A 13875-nucleotide genomic window follows, 5' to 3' on the forward strand; every position below is an offset into this window, starting at 1 on the left:
AACAGTTTTTTTAATATAAGCTCTTCGACAATAGTATATAGAACCGTGTACTTTTCTTTTTACGACAGCGTAAAGTTCTAATAAATTTTTGGGTTAGAAACACGCCGTCAAGTCGACTTAATTTCGAAGTGGCTGAAGGTCCTTGTTTTGGACTTGATTCTCTTATTCTTTTATCTAATAGACTTTTACATGTTTATGTAAAGAGATTCAGCATGGTAGCCATCGACTTTCCTCTACACACCTGCATGTATTAGGTTTTTATTCTCTTAGTGATACGAGCAAGATGAAAGTTTATATCCCTCTTGGTTATAGACCTTCATGTAGTATGCTGTCCAAATCTAGAACATCTTGATCTTACATTTTGAAAACCAACAAATATTCCATGAAAATCCTGTTGTCAGTAAACATTACTACTGTATACTGTATGTATAAGATAAAAGATTCCGTGATACAACCATCGAGTTTACTGCACTTCATAACAACCATAAATGATCCTGGTGGTGTTTTGCATCACATCGCTTGCTTGGAAGTCTAGGCTTCTGGGAGGAATTTTGCACTTACGGTTGGTTTTCAGATTATTTGTAGTTCTCAATATTGTGGAATTATTTCCCCCCTGGTTACTCTCTTGGGTTTCATGAAAAGTGGTTTATAAGATAAACCCACATACAGTAGCAGATATGAAAGCCAACACTAGAACTGCAGCTATCTGAATTGCTATAGTAGCCTTGCTCAAGTGTCTACTAACATGGTACAAAGAATACAAACTGTCTTTCATGAACATGGAATACTCATTGAGCTTATATTGCTTTTATTACTTTCTAGTGGGTTTCACTCTATAAGTGTGATGTGAAATTCACAAAAGAAATGTAAATATACAGCATGTCTGAAACAAATACATATTCTGGATGAAGGTAATTTTGAATCGTTCTTAAATTAGCTGCACGTTTCTTCAGTTTGGCAGCAGGAGAAACCAGGACCGCTGAATGTTTTTCCTGTAGGGAGTTCTAGGCTCTAAACTGGCACTGTTTGGCCCTAAGATCATCTGCCTTTCATTCTTCCTAAGCTGTGGCTGATAAACGTGATATTTATAAGTGTTTCTTTAATCATCATGACCCCAGTCACTGGAATTCTTCTGTCTTGAAGCTTGGTCCAAAGTACTTACTTAGGGGCAAGTGTTGAGTGAGGCTTATCATGTGTTTATTACCAGTAGACTGCCGTTGTTATGCTTAAAAACAAAATATGTAGATAGACTGCGTTTTATTATAATAATATTTAATATAATATTATTATAATATTATAATATTTTGCGTTTTAGAAATGTTTTAACCTTGCAGCCTAATTTCCAGTGTTTTAAGGTTTCGAAGTAAAATCTGCATTTAATCCTTGACACCTTCCGTGCTTACTATGTGGAAACTAGCAATCATCGTTTAGCTCGGGATCTGTACCTGTTTCTTTTCCTTTCACAGGAAGCGTTTCCATACATAATGAGAACTGTTGTCATACGTCTGTCTACGAACAAGTCTATATGAAAAGTCATCTTATTTAACTTGGTTGTGGAAAACCTGGTCCTTTTGCACAGCATATAACGTAGGACATTGTGAATTATTTTTTTTTGTGTTACGCGAGTTGTTTATTATCCTCCCTATTAAAACGAGCATTAATTGGACACCTGTCTTTGTTACAAATAAAAAGAAATAATCATCCTTCCCGTGATAGAAGTCATTGTAAATGAAACTTTTCTCTTTCACGCTTGATTGACCGATTTTAATTTTTGTTGTGTTGTAGAATTTTGCATTATTCACCCTGCGTTATTTTTCCCACGCACATCATATTCAACTTTTAATAATCGCTTTGAAACACGTTCGCAGAAATATGTCAAATAGTTTTGTGAATGTCGAAGGTTGAATACAGCCATTCACAGTAAAATCCGAATTAGAGGAACAATGAGATAATTGTGCGGTAAACAGATTGTTATTTTTTTTCAAATGAACCTACTTTTGAAGGATTGAAATAAAGAGTTTTGTATTTTCATGTTTGTATCTATCAAACACAGCGAGATGGGTTATGTATGAGGGTAAACATGATTTTGTTGTCATTGACAGATAAAAAGGATCAGATAAAGATACACACACATATATATGTGTGTATGTGTGTTGGGGTGGGGGGGCGGCCAAGGTCAGTCTGGTGTTGGGTCCCTCTCTGGTCACGGACTTTTCTCTACACCTTCATCAACTCAGAATAGTCTGGCATAATCATTACAAATCTTTCACTTTTGGCATACACTTGACAACTGAACACTCTATGCTTCTCACCCTCTTTGATCTGTCATTCTTGTTGTGTAGAAGAGACTCAGTAGCCTGGTGGGCATCCATTCTAAGAGAAGGCCACTCTGAAATAGACCACTGTTCTTCAGTCTTGGATGGTGCCATAGCCTTTGTAATAGGGTCTTCCACTGTCCTGAATTGAAGTTACCTTACTGGGGTTGGGGGCTAAACTCAAGCGCACTTCTGCCAGTTCCTTCTTCCACTTCCTTTTCGAAAGATGTTAGAGGCAGGTTTGTAGGAAGGCCGAGGGTGCCTGAAGTTTTAGCAGGAGGTTCCCTTATCCTTGTAATTTTCTTTCTCTTTATCTCTACCCTTGACGTCTTTTTCAAAACCATCACTAATGTGCTTCCTTCAGTGTCTAGCAAATATGGAGATGTATTTGTCCTTTCTAGGTGTGCCCGCTCCCCCCATTTGACCAGTTTAATTCTAGCGATAATTTTATTTACATGCTGTTGCTTCTTTCTGGCGGCATTAAAGTTAATTCTGGTTAACAGAACCAATCACAGAAACGTCATATTTGATATAGTAATGTCCATGGATTAAGAGTAAAAAGAACTTGGATGTTGCTGCTTGCAATGTTGATATCCTTTTTTGTTCTGAAACTCTCGTGTCTGATTTGCGACATATTTCAGAACTGGCCCATTTTATCAAGCATAATGCCATCCCAAGGGCCTGTGGAATGGTTCTGTATATTAGGCAGGGATTCTCCACATCTCATAGGCCACTGTATGAGTGTGAATGTCATGAAAGACAGGTGGCTTAATTAAAGCCTTGGGAAGACTATTAAATCTTTGTCTTTGCCAGCTATAGGAACCCAGATTTGGATGACTCTGTTTATGGCGGCTTGCTTACCGAAATGGCAGCAGTTAAGGAAGCTGATTTCAGGGCTTATTTCATTCTCGTTGGTAATCAAACTGTTCATCATACTGAATGGCTGAACTCAGTACTGCCACAGGTCACGATGGTGTTACTACTTTAGATTTTTCTACTATTGCTGGTTGTGAGCAATTGACCTTTTCTTCACAGATGTTTGATTAAGGTTAATGTGGAGATGGATCAGGTTGTTTCAGATTTTAGCTTTTTAAATCCATGACCATTTTGGATGGTATTCACAGTAACCGTATTTAGATCAGGCAGAGTGATATTTAATGGAGTCTTAATTAAATGTTTTTGAGAGAAGAATTCCTTCTAAAATCCCCAAGTTTTGCCTTAAAGGTTTAATGCTGCATGTAACCTTCCCTACCATGAAACAAGAAGTTAATCATTTATGGAAGAACAATTGATCAGACTTTATGCTCATGCTGTCTATGGGAGAACTGCACGAACTTATATTGAGGGTGTGAAGGAGATCTTGCTTTCCAGCAGTGATAACCATAAGTGGTGGTCTACCCTTAAGTCTTCGCTCTTTGGAGTTGATTTTAGTGTGTGCCTTCTCTTATAGGAGTTATGGAGCTCGTATGTATTGCTCTAAACAGAAGGCAGAACTTTTGGCTCAAGTATTTGTAAGCAAAAATTGTGTTACCTGTCATGCTTTTCAGAGCCTAAATTGTGTTCAGTGCTCTTCAGATCAAGAGAAGTCAGAATCTGATTCTGGGGCTTGTCAGTAATACTAATTTCAGTGCTACCAAGGTTACCACTATTTTCAGAAAGTTAGTTGACTTACAAGTTTGCCTTCTATTTGAAAGACAAGGAACATTACTGCAATACCTGAGTGACCAAGTCCGTTCTTATGCTCTTCAGAATATAGAACAATTTCATTTATCCCTGTTTCATCTAAGGGTTTTGAGAAGTTGCTCTCTAATCATCTTTTTAGGATTGATAAAGGTAATGGCATTGCAGTATTACAGTTTGGGTTTTGTACAGGCCTTGGTACATATAGCCTACACTCATGTCAATGCCTATTGTCTTGGGGAGTGCTCTTGATGAGGGTGTAGAGGCACGTATAGTCGGTTTAGATTAAGTGCAGCCTTCGAATGTGTGAATCATGAAGCACTTATCTGCAAGCTACGATTATTTGGAATTGGTGAATATTTTATTAATATTCTGAATGTTTGCTATTTACTATTTATACTAGTGACATGTGACAAGGTCTGGAGAACAAACTGATTGCATATGCTAGTTATGATACTTCCTACTTTGTGCATTGGGTCTGTTGTTGCAGAATCTTTGAATAGAGATCTGGTGCGTAATCATGAGCAGCACAGGCTTTGAGGCATGAAGCTTAACCCTTTTAAAACTCAAAGTATGATAGTTAGGTGATCCAGAGCACTTTTGTATACTGATTTATATTTAAATGTTGCAGTTTTATATGTAAGTGACTTTTAAGATTTTAGGTGTAACTTTTGATAAGAAATTGACTTTTGGGAAGCATGTGCCATAATATTGCTTCTTCTGTTTCACATAAGTTGGTATCTGGCAGAAATGTTTTTGATTGTTTGTGATGAGGCTATTACATATGAGCATTTTAACTTTTTTTCTTCACTTTTTTTGGATAATGTTTTCCTGTGTGGACTTCAGGTGCTGACTCGTATCTAAAACTCTTGAATAGAAGTATGTCATCAGTCAACTCTTTATGTTGACTAGTGGTATGGCATTAAAGTGAGTTCATGTTGTTTGCATGAAAATTACTATAATAATAAACATCCTCTGCACTCTTCATTACTTGACGAAGCTGGTTTTACTTGTAACATTAGGAAGACTGCTGATGCAAAAAGTGTGACTTTTCTAGTATCAACTTTAATACTACTCAGTTTGCTAGTAGTTTTTTTTGGTTACAACTAAGATGTGGAATAGTTTGCCTAGTTCGGATGCGGAGTCTTCTGATCTCCATATGTTTGAGCAACGAGCAATTTCATTCTTGCTGTCTGACGACGTCTCTTGAATTCAGGTGTATCGGTTTTATTTTCTGTTCCCTCGTATTCATTTATATATTTCCTTTTCCTATAACTTTTCTCTCTACAGGCTGACTGATTTCCCTTTGGAGCAATCTTTGGTTTATAGTCCGAAGATTCTGTCAGTAGGGGTTCTCAGCTGAAGATTTAAAAAAAAAGAAGAAATTTTATGCATGTATGTAATTGTAATAACGACAGTGGCCTCATAACTTTTCTATATCTTAACACTTTTTAGATTCTCTTGTCACTACAAAGCCTTAGATCCAAAGTGTGAAGAAATCGAGAAGATAAGAGGACATAAGATTTATTACAATTAGATGCGTATCTGGTAAAGTATGGCCAGTAGTTTCTTTATATATATATCATCCTAAAAAGCAACAAAGGATTAAACATTTGGTTATGAAAGTGAGGATGTATGTATTCCAGCTCTAATAAATGTATCTTAATTCGACATGTATATGGATGTATGAGCAACAATAGACTTTTATCCTTCATCGTGATCAGGTAGGTTAACACTTCTTCGTTCTGAGAAACCAAATGCTGGTTCGAATTTTACTGATAACTTCAGAATACCTTCATTTGGTTCTTCATTTGGATCTTCAAGCTTTTCAGTGATAAGCGTATCCAAAAAGTGTGAAGAAATCGAGAAGTTAAGAGGGCATTACACACACACACACACACACACTTTTTTGGATATATATATATATATATATTTTATATATATATATATATATATATATATATATATATATATATATATATATATGTGTGTATATATATATTCATACATACTCCCATCAGTCATGTAAGTCTTATCGTTATTTTAAAATAGAAAATGTGTACATTTGCATATTTCCGCACATTCATCTGCAGTTATTAGTAATAAATATTACCCACCCTAGCTTATACGATAGGTTATTGCTTTTATGTACAAACTGCATTTGTGTGCGTAATCTTTACAATTTCATCGTCATTATTATTATTATGATATATGATATCCGAATAATTTTATTTCTTGAGATGATTTTCTTGCATATTTATTTTCATTTTACTGTTGAATTCATGTTATTTTAATATTTTTGTAGTAATATAAGTCCCTGTGATTATTTTACGAAGTTCTTATTTTCGTTTTGTGATTTTTAATCAGAAATGCTGAGTATATCAATAAATAATAAACACATTGAGGTCAGTGTCTTTGCAGTGTTACTTTTTTATAATCAACTTCTAGCATATCTTCCATGAAAGCCTCACCGTTTAATAGTACTTGCTGGAGTACCGTTTCCTTTCGAAACAAAACTCAGTCTTCTCTCTCAGCTTTATTATTCTTCATGAAAAGTGTTATTTTCTGTACTTTTAATATTTTATGCGAAGTTTACCTCATGCAATGAGTCAGAAGTTTAGACGTGTTAGATGTGTAAGTCAAGGTGCGAAGTCTGCGTAACTATTGTCCATGTTGCATATTATTCCTAGAAACGTAACCTAACCTAACCTTACTCAGTCTAGTCTAACCGAACCTAACTTTGGAAACGTGAAAACCACGACGATTTATTTAAATGTGATTTCGTTCGTTTTGAATTCCGAATACGTTTAAGCAGTTGGATATTACTCCAAAATATCAGTCACTAAAAGTTATTTGCATTTATGTAATAGTATATCTGTCTTTGTAAGCCATGGCTGTATCTTTTGAGGTATTATACAGAATCCATTTGCATGACATCCTTTTAGAAGAATTCAAAGTAACTAGATTCTCGTAACACTCGTTCTCTTTTCTCGGTTTAGTTCATCACTGAATATTTGTTCTGTAACTCAGGAATTTCTGTGATAGAATAAACAAATTCTTTATTATTTCAACCACGAAGGACTGGTCAATTTTAGCGCATCCGATTCCAGCTCCACATCAGACGGGGAGCAGTTTATATTTTGCGTTCGCTAACGATTGCAGACTTTTGTTTATTAGTGGCCCTGTAATATTAGGAATAGTGCGATGGACTGCAGTAGTGAAGCAGGAATTCACAGTAATTAATATTTTGCGGCACTACGCATAACCATGTGGTCCAGTCCCATCTCTCTCTCTCTCTCTCTCTCTCTCTCAAAGATGTAAACTCTTCGCATGTAATTCTCTTTCTTTTTATGGGGCTAATTCAAAACTCCATCCAGGTAGAAGGTGAATGGGAATAAACTGAATTCATTGTTTATTTGTTCTATCAGTAGGTTATTAATTTATATTTACAAGAGCAGGTTGTGATGTCTCTTCTAAATCACTGATTTCATTGACATTAGATTTTTTCCTTGTTCTTATGATTTGTTTCCAGCATGAAATCCAAGTGGCGTGTTCAAATGGCAAACAGCTTTTTTTATATTTAGTACTTTTAGAAAACTGATTTTAATTACGGCCATAAAGCGTGTACATTTGGCTCCTGAAACGTGTTTAGTAGTATTTTCTGTCGCAAAGATATCGTGAAAAACTCTTCATGGAGTTGGTGATGTCTCGGAGAAAGAACAATGATGAGGGCGGATTGACCTGTAAGTACTTGATACTGATATAAAAATGGGGGAGTGTTTCAACCATGGGCTTTTATTTTGAATATCATATTTGCAAAATATGAGGTTGCTTGGAGAAGTAATGATATGAATTCTTTTATGTCAGCTCAAGTTAATCTTTCAGAATATCGAAAATAGTAATGAAATATTCGAAATGATGTATCCAGATTTATGTGAGAATAGTTATTCATATCTTATCTCGCTTTGCTGGATTTACGTTGATTAAAAATAATCCAATCAAGATATAAGCATTCACACAGATCTGTCAGTCGTTCCGGAATCTGTTGAACAAATATATTATTTTAACGGTAACGCAGCAGTTCCACGTTCAGTAAAATTAATGGAATGGAACGGAATGCAGCTGCATTGGCTGAAGCCTGTATAAATCTATGGAGTAAGCACCTGACTTCGCAATTCTGTTAAATGATTTTGATATTTAAAGGAATTAATGGCATGATGATAAATTACTTTAGGTAGAAAATCGCAATCTCGATTTTCACCGGGGAGTTGTCCAACAATTGATTGGTTTCTCAACTGCAAGCGTGTTGCACGAATGCAGAAGGTACCCATTTATTATTAAACTGAATAAGAAAAAAAAAAGACAAATATTCTGACTTATTCGTAGAAATCTTTTCAATACTGTTTTTTACACCTTGATTCTAGGGAGAATGTAAATTGAGCCCGATTCCTATTAAGCGGGGGATCTTCTTCGTTTTAACGTGCTTTTTTCCCATTTTTATATGGGGTAAGCACGATGCCTTCTTTTGAAGGACTTTGATTTGGCGGTGGGGTAGGCCGTAGCCTCGATCGGCTGCCCTGCCTGACATCGCTTAGACCCCGGTAACGAATGTGTACTTGTATTGTACCAAATCCCCAGCTCCCTTTCTCCCAGCAGCGAGGAGAACTGGGCGATTAGGTAGACAGTTCGAGACGTGTGAAGTGTCTGTTATGTTTTTAGATGTTGGAATGGCTTTGTTTATGTGTGTATTAGTCTGTAACACCCATTTGGGAGATCAAGGGCAAATATCCAGAAGTTTCCGGAGAGTCTGTTTTTGCCCTACGGAGACCAGATCGAAATGTAAGAATGACAGCCTCAGAAAACCTTGAAAGTCGAAAGATGATCGCTGAAGGTGGCGATGTTTAGATAATCGTTAGCTGTGAATTTCGTGTAATGAGAGTCCTCAAATCAGATTTATAGAGTTGACGATCCCCAAAATAAAAGCCTTTTAGGGGCATCATGCTTGACAAATGGAATTCCCGGAGGTAATGATTAGGTAATGGGTTTCTAACTAGTCAATAATTATTAGAATGAGGAATTAGGAAGGATTCATTTCCATGATGATCTGATATTTCTAAGATTCATTTACACAAAGTTGCTTGTCATTCTGGGTAGTCTGTAGGCGAGGTAATGTTCTCAGTAATTCCGGATGAGTGTGCAAATGAAAGCAAAACGTTTAGTCAATAGTGTTTTTGAAGATTTTTTGTAATAGGATGAGTGGTTATTGTGGCCAAATATTAATCATACGGTAATGGAAGACGTTAGATTATGAACTCTCTCTCTCTCTCTCTCTCTCTCTCTCTCTCATTGAACGTTATACAGCTCACAGAAGGAAAAGTAAGTAATTGTGACTTTCCATAGACACGGTATATTTTTACATAACTGACCTTTTCGTTTTAACTGATTTGCCAAATTGATGGAGACCGGCACAGGCCAGATTTGGCCTTGTAATTATTTTTCGCTGTAGGTTGTAGATTGCAAAAGTTGCTGGTCGTGAAGACTACCTAATTGAAGTTTTAGAATTTATATGTAATGTATTGTCTGCATTGACACATAATTCAAGAGGTTTTTGTAGATAACTCCCGCATAGCAACTCTCTCACTTTGTTTTTACGAGAGAAACCCATTACCTAACATAGCTGCAGATTGTTTCAACTCTTTCCCTTATCACTACGCCGGATATTTTCAGTCCTAAGCTCTTTACCGAATACTTTATATTTTGTATTGTATATCATAATTTATTCAGATGACAAGGTATTTATTAAACGTAGGAACTAGGTGCAATAATAAATTGTCATGCCTTCATGATCTTCACATTTTCCTGATATGCATATATATATATATATATATATATATATATATATATATATATATATATATATATATATATATATATATATATATATATATATATATATATATATATATATATATATTTATACTGTATATATATATATATATATATATATATCATATATATGTATATGTATATGTATGTATCTGATATATATATATTTATATATATATATATATATATATATATATATATATATATATATATATATATGAATATGTTGAATTCTACTAAATAGGAAGTACAGTTTGATGACGATTTTTCTGTATATATATATATATATATACATTGTTAACAGTAAGCATAAGGAAGGGTTCTTATTTTATCATCAATATAATTCATCTCAAATTTCCATTTATATCCAAAGTGATCCCTCTTCAAGAATTCTGGACAAAAAATATACAAATTCACTAAACATCAAACAAAGTGGGTAGAATTCATATCTTTATATCATTACTACTATCATATATATATATATATATATATATATATATATATATATATATATATATATATATATATATATATTATAGTAGTAATGTTACAAAGCTGGTGAAATCTACCCACTTTGTTTGACGTTTAGTGAATTTGTTGTATTTCTTTGTCCAGAATTCTTGAAGAGAGATAAAATGGAACACTGAGTTCAGATTTGTTCCAGACTTTCACTTTTATGGATATAAATAGGAATATTGGAGACGAATTATATTGATGATAAAATAAGAACCCTTCCCTTGAGTGTATATCTTGTCATACTGTTAATAATGCACATAAATCCTTCGTGACCACACTTAGGGATAAAAGCAACCCATTGAGCAGCGGATAGTTACTGTACTACCATCATTTAAGGTTATCAGTTACAATGGTTTTTGTATCGTCCGTCCCCCCCGCCCCCCACATATCTTACGTTCCATATGGTTTTTTGACAAGCTGTTAACTTCTATAATCTCTATTTTCACCATTTATTAGAGAACAAAAGTTTCGAGAAGACATCTGTGAGTGACAGAACGGGACTCAGTGACTTCAGACGCCTCTGCAATAAGTACCAAACGTAGGTTTACACTTTTGTATTTCATTCAGCTTTGCTGATGATTCCGACACGTCGATTTCCTGTGTTTCAGATATTTTAGTAACTAAATGTATTAGGTGAGTGTCAATTATTTATGGTGCACACTATTTCGTAATTAGAAAGGGACATTCTCCTTTATTAAATATTTATGTAAATGAATAGCCTTTTGGAGGCACACCCCGTAGGATCTAATGCCGTCAGTAAACGTCAAGCGGTGCACATTACTAAATGGCGTTTCCAGCGTCCCTTCTGCCCCTAGTTAGCATTTTACGTCTTTCCTGCACCCTTTCTTCTATCTTCTTCTTCAGCCACTGTAACTATTACCTATTAGTACAAGAGTGGGGTTTTCTCCAAATGTTATTTGCGATTTTCTTACAGGTCTTACGTCATCTGTTTATTGAAGATATTTCCAGACTGCAGGACTGACCTTGATTACGTATTTGTGGTAACGCAGGCATCATCGGGCTCATCAAGTAGAGCAACTTTCAGCTGTAGATCGCTGTACCACTCCAACATTCATTTCCTGGATCTGTTTAATGTTATGGCCCAACCACTCCAACTCCCTCTGTTCAGTTTTGAGACTGAATAGCCAAAAGCACCCCAAGTGGTTAACTGTGTAGCTTAAATTTCATAATTCAATAATAAAATCTTACAGAAACAACTCTAATTCAGAACTAAAAAGTAACAATGATATATTACGCAGTGAAGAAACGACATTCGTAAAATCAAGCCTTTACGTCATAAATTAATACTGTACCGTTGCTGCTCTGATAGTTACCAGATAGTCTGTTCCTTCTCGAAGGAACGCTTTCCCAGTTAGCTGTTCCGTAGTAATTGGGTGGGACGTTAAAAATTTGCTAGTAACTCCGCAAACTGAGGAAAGCTGGATATTGAGGGCTGCTCATATCTACCTTTTGTCAAATCTTCCGATGTATATATGACATTTTTCTCAAGAATAAAAATGTCAGATGCTCAGAACTGAATAATGTTTATTTCTAATTTTGAAATTAAATAATGTTGTTCTAAGTCGGTTTTTCTTAGATCTATTGAAGCCCCGAATGGCTTGTTTTCTTACAAGAAATTTACTTTTTAATGGCAGTTTATTTTCATGCTCAACAGATTGGCTCAGGGCATATTAGAATTATGTTCATAGAAATTTGTGAGAAGAATATTCGCATTCTTAAATTATCCCTACTGTCCTTGATACTGGGTGAAGTATGTTGTATATCAGAGGAGTAGAAAAATCGATGGGTAGAGAAACAGATAAATGTAGACAAGAATGCACGTTATGCGTGTCTGTCTTTAGCAGCATAAGGCACACAAAATCTCTTGTTGATATTTCGTAATGAAGAATGTATGCGTTACAAGGGGCCTAGAGTTAAGGTTACACTGTAGAATAGTTTCCTTTCATCTCCTGCATTGCAACAGTTTATTTTCAAGCGTCACTTTGTGTGCGTGTTGAAGTAGGCGATATAACACATGTATAAACTTTGCAGCTACGAAAGTTAAAAGCACTTAATAAAGTTCTACAAGTTTCTAAAAATTCTAATGCTACACAATGATAATACCGAAATTGGACTTACTATTGTCGCCAAATTTCGGGTTAGATAATCCAAAATTTAAGGTATAAAGGATGTGGGATTGTCTCAATAATGTGTAAATACAGTTAGTGTATTAATTTGATATAAAAGATAAGGACACATAGTTTAAAGGTGACGTAAAAATACACCCAAATCATGTCAAGGCTTAGGCATTATCCAAACTGTAGAGCCATGTGTGAGGGGGCTATTGAAAGACGGAAATCCTTTGGAAGGAGAAACAATTACAGTATTTAAGATTGGCAACACGACATTTTCCAAGCATATTTTTGTACTTTATTGTGGGCATTGTTAGTAAAATCTCATTTTCGGTAAAAAAGAAAAAACGTTCATTAGTCAGTCATATATCGAAATTTGTCGCCATATATAAATGAATGATCTTGTTTCGAGAAATATCGCAAATGTACAGGGTGTTTCGAAATTAGAGGCCCCCGCTCTACAGCATAAACTAAAATTGATATGGACAAAACAAAAGTAATTCAGAACAGGTATTTTGTAAGTTTCTCTCTGAGTATTTAATATTTTGTGTGGCCTCCATCTGCCTGTACCACAGCCTGCATTCTTGAGGGGTATGATTTCAACAAATCGTAAAAAAGCTGAGACTCAAACTCCATTTCCCTGAGCACTTCGGTCACCTCTCTTCGCAGGTATTCGAGGCTTGGTATACCATCATAGTTCACTGTGCGCACTCCAACACAATCCTTTAAGATACTAACCAATGTTTTCACACACATTAAGGTCAGGGGAGCTACCTGGAAATTCACTTGACGAGAAGAAATCGATACCACTGTCTCGAAGCAGCTCCTGTGTCTGAAGAGCCTTGAAACATGGTGCCTTATCATGCAAAAATGTGACTTCTTCAACAGATAACACATTTTCAGGATCTTTAAGGAAAGGAAATATTCCACCAGTAAGCACAGTTTCTCTGAAGTATTCGCCATTCCATGACTGTCCTTTTTCTTTGATGATCCACATTAACCGTTTGGCTGTGAAACAGAAAAATTCCCAAACTTTCAGGAAATTTCACAACTTGGCAATAGCGCACATCATCGCTGATATCATCCAACTTTGCAGCCAAATGATGTCATTTTTATGATTTGGCTTCCTGACTGTGTAAATGAAGAATTCATCTGATGTGGCAACATGGAGAAAATCAGCTTCATCCCAGTCTTTAAGAAATGAACCACAAAACCATGCATAGTCTTCCCTCTGTTGCTGAGAGATGTTGGGCTTGCTGATAACATGAAATGGCTTGACACCAGATTTTTTCAACTCACGCTATACAGCACTATAACTTCTCTTCTTTCTCCTTTTTGTTTCTAGT

This window comes from Macrobrachium rosenbergii, chromosome 5 (assembly GCF_040412425.1).
Source record: "Macrobrachium rosenbergii isolate ZJJX-2024 chromosome 5, ASM4041242v1, whole genome shotgun sequence".
Lineage (NCBI taxonomy): Eukaryota > Metazoa > Arthropoda > Malacostraca > Decapoda > Palaemonidae > Macrobrachium > Macrobrachium rosenbergii.